A 12243-nucleotide genomic window follows, 5' to 3' on the forward strand; every position below is an offset into this window, starting at 1 on the left:
TAGAATTCTATCTTTTTATTTCTCCCTCTCACCAAAACGGAACATTCCTGTGGTCAATTCATTATCAGAACTATTTGATTTCCTTTAAAATATCGTCACCCAAGATATTAGGACATAATAAGGAGTCTCTTAGAGTAGTAAGTACGCTGATAACGCAGTTATTGTTGCTACTAATAATGCGGTAGACCAGTTCCCTGCTCCACTGTCAATAGACAGTGATTGTGTGACAGGAGATTGACTAACTGGCCTCTTTGGAGCTCAATTCCTTCAATAGTAAAATGAAAGTTTGGGTTAGAGAATCATTAGAGTCTTCTAGTTTTAATTTTGGATCTATGATTTCTAAAGCTCCATTTTTTCCCCCCTCTGTGAGGGCTACATCCTGTCTTGAAAGGTACCATGCTGCCCTCATGTGGTCAGAAGTGAAATAATACACAGTCCCTGAAACGTTTTGTTTTGTTTTGTTTTGCTCTGTTCTAATTAATGGCAAGGGAAATCCGATACTTGAAGTTAAAATTCATAAATGGTCACTAACAATCACCTATCCACTAAAAGTGGGTCCACCTATCCATAGGTGATCAGGTTGAATCACCTATCCACTAAAAGTGTTAAGGTTTTACCCATTCACAGTGGTGCAACGTTTTCATGTAGATAAGGGGAAAATAACACAAATACCAACATTAGTTAACATTGATGACCACTATCTCAATTTTAGGCGCTATACATATTTTACACGTCTTATTCCTTTTGATTCTTCAAAGGCTCTTTTTTTAATGTGTTGTTTTCCAGATGTGGGAAGTAAAACATAATTGGATCAAGCATCAGGACAACACAATAAATAAATAGGAAGACCAGTATCAATCCAAGTTGTCTGATGCTATAGCCAAGACTTTTTCACTCCTATATTCTCATCCAACCATTTTATTTTTATGAGAGTTCATTTTTAACATTCCTTTGTTTCAGGAGACATTCCTAAGGAATTGGACAAAGAGTCCTTGAAAATGTGATGAGATAATGCGTATGAAAACCAATGCCTGATAGGAAAATAAGAGCTCCAAGAATATGAACTTATTTGAATTCTGCATCCTGTTGCTAATAATGTAATGTTTCTTTTCTTAATAATTAATACTCACTATCAAGTGTGATGTGAATCAATAAAGAGATGATCTTACACCAACCGTTGAGGACTCATTTTCTCAACAGTTCAAATGTTATCAGGGTAAGTGCAAAAAGATTTGTTAAAATTTTTGCAATGAAAGGGGATTTGGTTTCAGGTTTATAGCTGTATTGACTGACTTCATAAGGCAGATCAGCAGTGGCTGTGTTTCACTTTGCAGAAAAGAAAAAGGAACCACTTTTAGTTTTAAAAGCAGATGGTGCTAACTCAAAGGATTGGCATAAGTCCTTAGAAGTGTGATAGTAGGACCCAGGGTAGCTGGCTCACCCCTGGCTCTGCAGGCTACCTGTGGTTCTTCTTCTCATTAAACATGGCCTTATCTGCAAATTAAAGGGACTAGGCTCTAGGATTTGCCTATGCTCTGCTAGCTTCTAAATTCCATTGTCCTAGTGATTCTAAAAAGTCTTAGGTCACCTTCATCCATAGCCTACTTTGTTTAACAACGTAACAATTACTTCTCAGCTTTCTGGGCTAGGTTTCCGGAAGCCCAGTAGGAAAAGTTTGTGTTTGGTTAGGCTTTATTTAACTTATTCAGCTACTTCTCAAGCACTTCCTTGAGACTTGAGGTTAATGGTCTTATCTGTGCCTCTAATGACTTCTAGTGCATGCCATCAGCTCCTTTTAATGCATCACCCAGAGATGCTAGTGATTCAGTTTCATGTGACATTCTCTCTCCCCAAATTCCATGCAGAAATCATGCTCTGCTATCATGTTACCTCTATTTTCTAGAACCCTATTTCTTTAAATAGCTCTAAACAAAGACATAGAAAAATTCTCCAAATTTGCTGAGTCAAGGAGAACATCTAAGAGGAGATTATGGCTGTCTTCATAAAACTTAAACAAGTTACAACCATTAAGAATTTCCTTATTTCTCTGATAATAGTAGCTGGATCTTACACTAAATGACCACGAATATAGTGTTGACATCAGTAAAGAAGATCAGTAAGATGCAAAAAAGACAAGAAAAGGCTACAATCTTCATAGATGAAATTATTTTTGTTTAAGGCCTTAACAATGAAGAGAATCAAGTCTACAAATCTACAATTTGGTTCTAAATTTCCAAAAGGACAATATTACAGCCAAATAATTACAGCTACTGTGAATCAACTTCTCTGACCCAAGCACTCTTTATCTACTACCTCTCATCCTCATAACAAGACCAGAACTAGAAATTATTTTCCATGTATATATAACATAATCAAGGCTCAAGAAGGATAAATAATTTCTTAAGGTCACACAGGCAATACACAAACAAATATAAGAACCCATGGTTGTCCAAATCCAAGACTGTGTTTTATCCACTATATTATGTTACACCCACCTTGGCATTACCTAGGGCCTTCTTCACCCAAGGATTACCCTGAATACTTTGTGATGTGCAAATACAGCATTAAAAATGGTGATGATCAGGAACGAGGCAAAGATGTTCTTCTCAGCACTGCTTTTCAACATCATACTTGAAGTCCTAGCTAATACAATAAGACAAGAAAAAGAAATAAAACTATACAGATTGGGAGGGAAAAATAAACTGTCTTTGTTCAGAGATGACAGATTTGTCCATGTAGAAAATCTAAAGAATCAACCAAAAAAAAAAAAAAACCTGGAACTAATAAGTGATCACAGCAAGGTTGCAAAATATAATGTTAATGTACTAAAGTCAATCGCTTTCCTATATACCAGCAATGACCAAGTGGAATTTGAAATTAAAAAACACAATATCATTTATATTAGCACGCCCCAAAAATAAAACACTTGGTAATAAATCTAAATATATATATATATATATATATATATATATATATATAAAATCTACATGAGGAAAGCTACCAAACTCTGATGAAAGATATCAAAGAACTAAATAAAAGAAAAGATATTCCATGTTCATGGATGGGAAGACTTAACATTGTCAAGATGTTAGTTCTTTATAATTTAATCTGTGAATTCAGTACAATCCCAATCAAAATCCCAGCAAATAATTTTGTGGATATCAACTGTTTCTAAAGTTTATAAGGAGAGGCAAAAAACTCAGAAGAGACACTTTGATATTAAAGCAGAATAGCAAAGTAAGAAGACTGACACTAACCACCTTGAAGGCTTCAATAAAAGCTACAGTAATCAATACAGTGTAATATTGGTGAAATAGCTCAACAGAATGGAACAGAAACCCCAGAAATAGACCCACATAAATATAATCCACTGATATTTGACAAAGAAGCAAAGATAATACAATCGGTCTGTGCAACCAATGGTGTTAGAACAATTAAACATCCACACACAAGAAAGTGAATCTAGACATTGATCTTATCCCTTTCACGAAAATTAACTCAAGATACATCACAGTCCTAAACATGAGAAACAAAACTTCAAAACTCCTAGAAGGGGCGCCTGGGTGGCTCAGTCGGTTGAGCATCCGACTTCAGATCAGGTCACGATCTCACGGTTTGTGAGTTCGAGCCCCGCGTCGGGCTCTGGGCTGATGGCTGAGAGCCTGGAGCCTGCTTCCGATCTGTGTCTCCCTCTCTCTCTGCCCCTCCCCCATTCATGCGCTGTCTCTCTCTGTCTCAAAAATAAATAAACATTAAAAAAATTTTTTTTTAATAAAAAAAAAAATAAAACTCCTAGAAGATAACATTGGAGAAAACCTAGATGACCTTGAGTATGGTGATGACTTTTAAGATACAATGCTGGGGCACCTTGGGGCTCAGTAAGTTAAGTGTCCAACTTTGGCTCAGGCCATGACCTTGCAGTCCATGAGTGCAAGCCCCGTGTCTGGCTCTGTGCTTACAGCTCGGAGCCTGGAGCCTGCTTCGGATTCTGTATGTCCCTCTCTCTCTGCCCCTCCCCCACATAAGCTCTGTCTCTCTCGCTCTCAAAAATTAATAAACATGAAAAAATTTAAAAAAGATAAATAAATGCAATGCCAAAGGCACAATCTATTAAAGAAATAAATCATAAAGTAGATTTTATTAAAATTAAAAAGTTCTGCTCTCTGAAAGACAATACCAGGAGAATGAGAAGATAAGACACAAACTACAAGAAAATATTTGCAAAGGACACATCTGACAAAGGACTGTTATTCCACATATGCAAACAAACTCTTAAAACACAGCAATAAGAAAATGGGCAATCCCATTAAAAAATGGGCCAAACACCTTACCAGGCACTTCACCAAAGAAAGTGGTATACAGTTATATACAGATGGCAAGTAAGCATATAAGAAAATGTTCAATATCACATGTCATTAATGAATTGCAGATTAAAACAACAATGAATTACCATTACACACGTATTCAAATGGCTAAAATCCAAAGCACTGACATCCTCAAATGTGGTGTGCTGTGACATAATGTCCAAGGATGTGGAGCGAGATGAACTTTCTTTCACTAATGATAGTAATGCAAAATGGTGCAGCCATTTTGTATTTGTATATATATACAAATATATATATACATATATATATAGCAATTGTACTCCTTAATATGTATCCAAGTGGACTTGAAAGCTTACATTCACACAAAACTTACGCACGGATGTTTATAGAAGCTTTATAAATTGACAAAACTTGGGGGCAACCAAAATGTCCTTCAGCAGGTAAGTGAATAAACAAATTGTGGTATGTCCAAACAATGAAATGTTATTCAGCCTAAAAAAAAAATGAGTTATTAAACCTTGAAAAGATATGGAAGGGACTTAAATGCATATCACTAAGAGAAATTTAACCAATTTGGAAAGGCTACATATACTATAAGATTCCAAATATATGACATTCTGGAAAAAGCAGAACTATGGAGACAGTAAAAAGATTGTTAGTTGCAAGGGTCAGGAGATGGAGGGATGAATAGGAGCAAAGAAGATTTTTAGGGCAGTAGAATTATCTTGTGTGATTCTATCATGGCAGGTATGTGTCATTACACATTTGTCAAAACCCACAGAATATTCAACAGCAAGAGTGAACTCCAGTGGGGAATAAGGATATGTCAATGTAGGTCATTGATTGGAATAAATGTACCGCAATGATAGGGGGTGCTGATAGTGGGGGACGTTGTTTCTGTGTAGGGACAGGAAGTATATGGGAACTCTGTACTTTTTGCTCAATTTTGTCCCAAACCTAAAACTGCTCTAAAAAACATAGTTTATTAATTTATTTAAAAAATAGAGGTTACCGGGGCGCCTGGGTGGCTCAGTTGGTTAGGGCGACTGACTTCGGCACAGGTCATGATCTCACAGATCGTTGAGTTCGAGCCCTGCGTCGGGCTCTGTGCTGACAGCTCAGAGCCTGGGACCTGCTTCAGATTCTGTGCCTCCCTCTCTATCTACCCTGCCTCTGCTCACACTCTATGTCTCTGTGTGTCTCAATAATAAATAGACGTTGAAAAAAATTTTTTTAATAAATAAATAAATAAAAATAAAAAATAGCGGTTAATTAAAAATGATTGAAGCCATACCATCCTTCGAAGCAACAAAACTAAATCATTCTGCAACTAACACTGTCTGCAGTTTGGATACAAGTAGCTGTCTGTTTCATATGTGGCCTGAATGACAGAGTTTTCTATAATTATTTACCATAAGGCTAGATTTACAGTCAGGATGAGTCACCCTCATTTACACAATTTTCGCCTAAAGACTGGTTTTCTTTATGCTTGTCTCCTTCCTGTGAGTCTTTGTTTTTCCTCACATCTCATCTTTGGATTTTTGCATAGGCAATAGAAGCCAAAAGGTATGTATTTCTCATAGGATCCATCTTGCTTAAGGGAAATTGAGAGCTAATAAACAGAATGTACATTAGTATTAGTGACGTCCTCAGAATAAAGGATACCAGAATTACTTTCTTGGCTCATGATAATGACAAATTTCCGCTACTTAACATTATTACATGAGAATGAAAGGGAGTTTTAGGCTCCTGCAAAATATTGTCATGCAAAATGTATTTTTTTTTTACTTGTGAATTCCAGATTTTTCCGAAATACTTACTTACGGCTATGGAAAAGTCAGCCTATGCAGAGGGAGGTGACACTATTTTGCTGTGGGTGGTGAATCAAGGTTCTAAGATAACCCATTAGCTCTGTCTCCACAGTGCCTGTATCGCAGCAGAGGCAAGCATTCCTCTGTTCACATTTATTCAAATGTCAGCAGAATAGAAATGAATTGAGGTTTCTATAGAAACTGCTTGTGGTTTCAGGTGTTTCTCGGGGCATTTTGTTCTATTAACTGTTTGGAGAAAGAAGGTATGCATTATGGCTTCTCATTAATGGCGTTCCCACATTCTCCTTTGTTTCACCACATTTTTGGCAGCCCCTGTGGCAGCCTTTCCCCTCCAGCTGAGAAACTAGAATGAGCTACTTCTAAAGCCTGACAAATCCTGCCCGTTAGCGGTGGCTGTTCAGACAGCATTTCTTCTCTTTTGGCCAGAGAGGAAATGTGAAAGTCTCGTATCTGGAAATTTATGCAACACATTTTCTTACTCAGGAGTTACATAGATGACTGTATGAACCCACTCAACAGCTACAACAATAAAAGAGGCAGGTGTGTGTACGTGAGATTTCGTGGCATGAGTAAAATTTTCGCTGTAAAATCCAAGACTGAAGACAAGCAAATATTTCAATCCAATACTGGCTAATTAACTGCCTGGAGGAATGATATCCCTTTCCATAGCATAGGGAGAAAAGTTAAAAAGAAAAAAAAAACAACCATTCAATTCAGAAGCAGTCCAATAACTCAACTGCATTATGGGATGTCATGTTTTTCTATATGTTATATTAGAACATAAGAAAGTGCTCAGAGGGCACTACAAAAGGTATAATTAATAAAGAAAAGCCAACACAAAATAAATAGAAGAAGAAGAAACAACCATAAAATACGCCTTGGAGTAACTCGGAGCAGCCTGGTGTAGCCAAAATCCACAGCAGGAGCTCTGAAATCTGACAGCTCAATTTACATCTTACTGTGGCCACTCACCACTTAGGATCTTGACTACATTGTTTAATTGCTCTACAAGTCAGTTTCCTCATTTGCGAAGTGAGGATATTAATTTCTACCTTGCACGGCTAATGTAAGTATTAGAGGTAAGGACAAACTTCCTTATCAGTGTATTCATTACCCGAAACCCTGCAGCTATGAGGTCTGCAGGGATGCAAAATTCCTCATATCATGAAAACATCCACTAAAGAACTAATCTGTTACAAAACTAATATCCATTCAAATATGTTCCCCAAAGTAATACTAATATCTTTCTCAGCTTATGTTTCAAATTAGTTGACCATCTTCAGCTGATCGTTTGAAGTTATAATATTTCACACGATTATAGTGATAACAAATTAATAATGCATCTGAGAAGGTGCAGGATGTCGCGAAGTACGTAAATATGATGATGAACAGGAGAGGCTGCATAGCATAGACTAGTGCCCGATGGCAGACTCAATTGCTACATGCAGTTACTAGATGCAAGTTACTAACCTTGAGCAAGTACCTTAACCTTTCTGTGCCTCGGTTTCCCCATCTATAAAATAGAAATGATAATACTATCTACTGCAGATATATGTCATGAGGAACAAATAAAGGTAAAGTGCTTAGCACATGCTTGGTAAATCATAATAAACCCCTAAGTGTTTATTCAGTCAAAATAAAAGCCAACAAAATAACTCCCAAGCCATGTAAAAATGAAGTGGAATGATTAAAAACTGGAGAAAACCCAGAAGGTTCTTGACAGGTTAGAAGCAACAATAAATAATGGCTTGAACAGCATAGAAGTTGAGAAGCATTTGTAAAAATGGATAGACTCCCAGATTGTTTTCATAGACAAAGACGACCATGTTTGACACTGGGCTGCTAAAATGAAAGATGAGGTCATGGTAGCTGGTCTTCCAGAGAGCACCAACTGAGGAGGGAGCATAAGGCAAGCTGACAGGCCACATACACCCCCCACTCTCCCCACCCCCAGGTGGGATATGTGTGATATTCTTCGGGCACTGCTGGCTGCCCAAGAACAAAGGAAAGGGGAAAAACAAATGGTTAACTGATAGAGATCCTAGTCCTGCACGACCTAAGTCTCCATCACCCCTCCACAGTGATGTGGGAAACAAAGGCAGAAGGAAATGGCAGAAAGAACTAGCTTTCCTTATAATCTGCAGCCCATTGACAAATGCTTGAGGGTGGTGGCAGAGTAAGACATTTCTCCAGAACTCCATACTCTCTTAATGGTCATGGTTTCCTGGAAGGAAAACAACCTTAACTTGACAACAGCTAGGCCTCCAGTCTCCTTGAGTCTTCTTTAGCATGTGAAATTCTCACTGGAAACTTCCCCTGGACTTTACCTCCTCCCAACTCCATTGTATAAAACCAGTCTCTCATGTTCCTGGGGCAGCTCTTCCTGCCCGCGGGTCCTGTCCCCGAGCTTTGATAAAATCACCTTTTTGCACCAAAGATGTCTTCAAGAATTCTTTCTTGGTCGTTGGCTCTGGACCCCATGGACCCCACTATCACCACAAAAACCTCATCACCGATGAGCCCCACCTCCCGGTATCCACACCCGGTGTAACCCCCAACTCCCACAATGCAGCAGGCTTTGTCTGTGTAACCAGGAACAGAGGGAAGGCATGCCCCTCCCAAGATTGTTATAGAACACCCTGCTGCTTCCATTGTAGTCATTCCCTTGCCAGTTCTCTAGCTCTCTAACCACTCAGCTGGAGGAAGACAGTCGTCATGCTACAAGCAGCCCTCTGAAGAGCCCAGGTGGTAAGGATCTGAGGACTTTGCCCAAAAGCCTGAGAAGAACTAAGAACTCCTGCCAACAGCCATGCGAGCTTGCAATCAAATCCTCCTTCAGATGACTACAGCCCTTCTGACTGCTTGTCCGTATCCTTCTGAGCCAGAAGATATATCCAAGTTGTTTCCAGATTTCAGCCCCACAGATACTATGGGGGATAATAAATATTCGTGTTTTTAGGCCGTTAGGTTTGGGGGCTCTTGTTATGCAGCAATAGATAACTAAATCACAGGTCAAGGAAGCTCCCCGTGCCATTTTGCAAATTCAATAAAAAGGTTGACACCTCTCCTACAGATGCAATTTATAGCGTTTAGAACAAACATTAGCAGATACTTGGGACCTTCACTTTTCAAGATAAAAGATAAGCTCTCCCCACTTTTTTTTTTATTATTATGTGATAGGTCATTTTGATTCCCCTTTTAACTAGCCTACAATCACCTGTACAGTCTTCTGTAGATATCTTCCAAATACCTGAATGTCTCAGTTCACCCTTTTCTATCTTTGGTCAACGTCTCCTCCTCAGCGAGGCCGGTCCCAAGCACCTTACTTAAAATTACAACCCCACTTCGTCCCATTCCTGACTTTCCTTATCCCACATTATTTTTCCTTAATTCTTCTACTAATGTTACTGTGTATCTCCCCCCACCGGGCACCAGCTCTACGGGGCAGGGATTTTTGTCTTTTTAGTCATGTACGGTTCTGACGTATCCTCATTTCCTAGAACAATGCCTGGCACTTAAAAGGTGCTCAATAAATGTGGATGTGAGCTTTGGAAGCTAATTTCGTTCAAACAGCTCTTTTATTGTACCGACTGGCCTGTGTTAAGGATCACTGCTATACTTAAATTTTCTGACTCAGTAGGTTGTTAATAAACAGTAGCAATGATCTAAAAGCAAACCTCCATTTAAAAATAAAAATTGTTAGCTTGAGTGACTCACAAGAAAGGACAGAAGAGCCAGTGGCTGAGATGGGCATTGATCTGTGGACTTACTACCTAAATTAAATCCTTATCATTACATATTCTAAAAGAAGTACGTGTCATCATGTGTGCCTACAAAATGATTTCATGTCTTTCCTCTTCACACTCAAAACAGATGTACGTTATTGTTTATTACCAATTTTGCAGCAAAGAATAGTATTATTCACTTTACCTAGACAAAAACTAAATACATAAATCAGATGGTGGTTCTAAAAAGTCTAAGAGGGCTATGACATCAATTCTGAAGACTTCTGGAAGCCTTGCCTAGAAAAGAGTCTCATATAAAGGCCCAGCAGAGCTGCTTTTATGGATGTGTGGCCTGTGCAGTCACACAGGACCTCATACTTAGAAGGGCCCATTACTCGGCTTAGTGCTCTGCTGATGCTGTCTTGGAATGCTTAATCATTTATGAATAAAGGCCTTTCATTTTTGTTTTTCCCTGGACACTGCAAATTGCATATGGCTGGTCCTGAGGCCCAGAGAAGACAGTATTACTCAGTTATCACTGCCCACGGACGTAAACAGAGGTGGAATGACAAGAAGAGCATAAAAGTTCCAAGCGAGACACCCCCAACCTACCCCCCCCCCCCCACCGTGAGAACTGGAGAAATAGCAGTAGCAGTTTAGTGCTTGCTACTCAAAGTGCGGCCTGTGCCATCAGCACCACCAGCAGCAGCAGCAGCGGCAGGCCCTAGGAGCTTATTAGAAAAGCACTCCAAACCTACTGGCCCAGAATGTATATTTCTTGTGCACTTTAAACTTGAGAAACAGAGCTGGGCTGTTCCAAGAGTAATCCAGGACACCTGCGACAACGGACGTTTGAAAGGGATCCTTTGGGGCGCCTGGGTGGCTCAGTGGGTTAAGGGGCTGACTCTTGGTTTGGGCTCAGGTCTCACAGGCTTGTGAGACTGGGCACCACACTGGCAGTGTGGAGCTTGCTTGGCATTCTCCCACTCTCCTTCTCTTTCTCTCCCTCTCTCTCTGACCCTCCACCACTTGGCTCTCTCTCTCATAATAAGTAAATAAACTGAAAGAAAGAAAAAGAGAAAGAAAGAAAGAAAGAAAGAAAGAAAGAAAGAAAGAAAGAAGAAAGAAAGAGAAAGAAAGAGAGAGAAAGGAGAGAAAGGAAGGAAGGAAGGAAGGAAGGAAGGAAGGAAGGAAGGAAGGAAGGAAGGAAGGATCCTTCAAGGGGATCCTGCAAGGGTCCTTCCACCAGAAAAATCCTTTTCCCCTTCTACCAAAAAATTCCTTTCCTGAGATGCTGCCAGACTGGGATGCTAACTGATTTGTACATTACTTGTGTTCCTTCTGAAGTCCATTCTCCAGGATTGGGTTAATATGAAATGATGTTGATGAAGGTGCATGGGGCAGGCTGAGGGCAAAATACAAACTAGCATACTAACACCCTCCCCCCCTCCCACCTCCCCCCCAACATGGGATATGCGTGATACTCTTCAGGCACTCCTGGCTGCCCTAGGACAAAGAAGAGGAAAGCAAACAAATGGCTGATAGAGATCACAGTCATACAGGACAGGAGTCTCCATCAGTTTACAATGGTCTTGGTAAATTAAAAGATAAAGGCACTCTTATCAATAGCCTAATCTCCAAAAACCTATAGACTCCATTTCCTGGAGCCCCAAACATCACCCCTCAATAATGATATGGGGAACAAAGGCAAGAAGGAAAAGGCAGGTAAAATTAAATTTCCTCATAACCTGCAGCCCATTGACAAACACTTGAGGCAAATACAGAGTGTGGATGACATTTCTCTAGGAACCCCCCACCGTCCTAGTGGTAATGCCTTACTGGAGGGAAAACAACCTTTGCTTGACAAAAGCAAGGCCTCAGGTGTCTTAGGAGTCCTCTTCAGCATATCAAAGTCCCTCTGGAGGTCTCCCTTTTGACTTTATCTCCCCAACTTCATTGTGTAAAACCAGTCACTTTTCACAACCCCAGCGCAGCTCTTTCTGCCCTCAGGTCCTGTCCCGTGCTTTAATATAATCACCTTTTTGCACCATACACATCTTCAAGAATTCTTTCTTGGCTGTGGGCTCTGGACCACCCCACGATCACCCCAAAACCTCATCAATGTGGCTTGAAAAAAATAAGAAGAAAGCATGAAGAATGGGCTTTTGGGAACTAGGCTGAGAAGGTGGAAAACAGTTACAATAATAGAAGTGGGGGTGGGGGAAGCTACCTTACCAGGAGAATAAATAGCTAAAACCAAACAATTAAAACACGCAAGGCATCTTCCAAAATGTTTTAGGGGGATTACAATATTTAAATTTCACCACAAACTGCAGAAAGGCGTACTACCTCTACCTTTCT

The sequence above is a fragment of the Puma concolor genome, chromosome B1 (assembly GCF_028749965.1).
Source record: "Puma concolor isolate L17-30 chromosome B1, mPumCon1.1.hap2, whole genome shotgun sequence".
Taxonomy (NCBI): domain Eukaryota; kingdom Metazoa; phylum Chordata; class Mammalia; order Carnivora; family Felidae; genus Puma; species Puma concolor.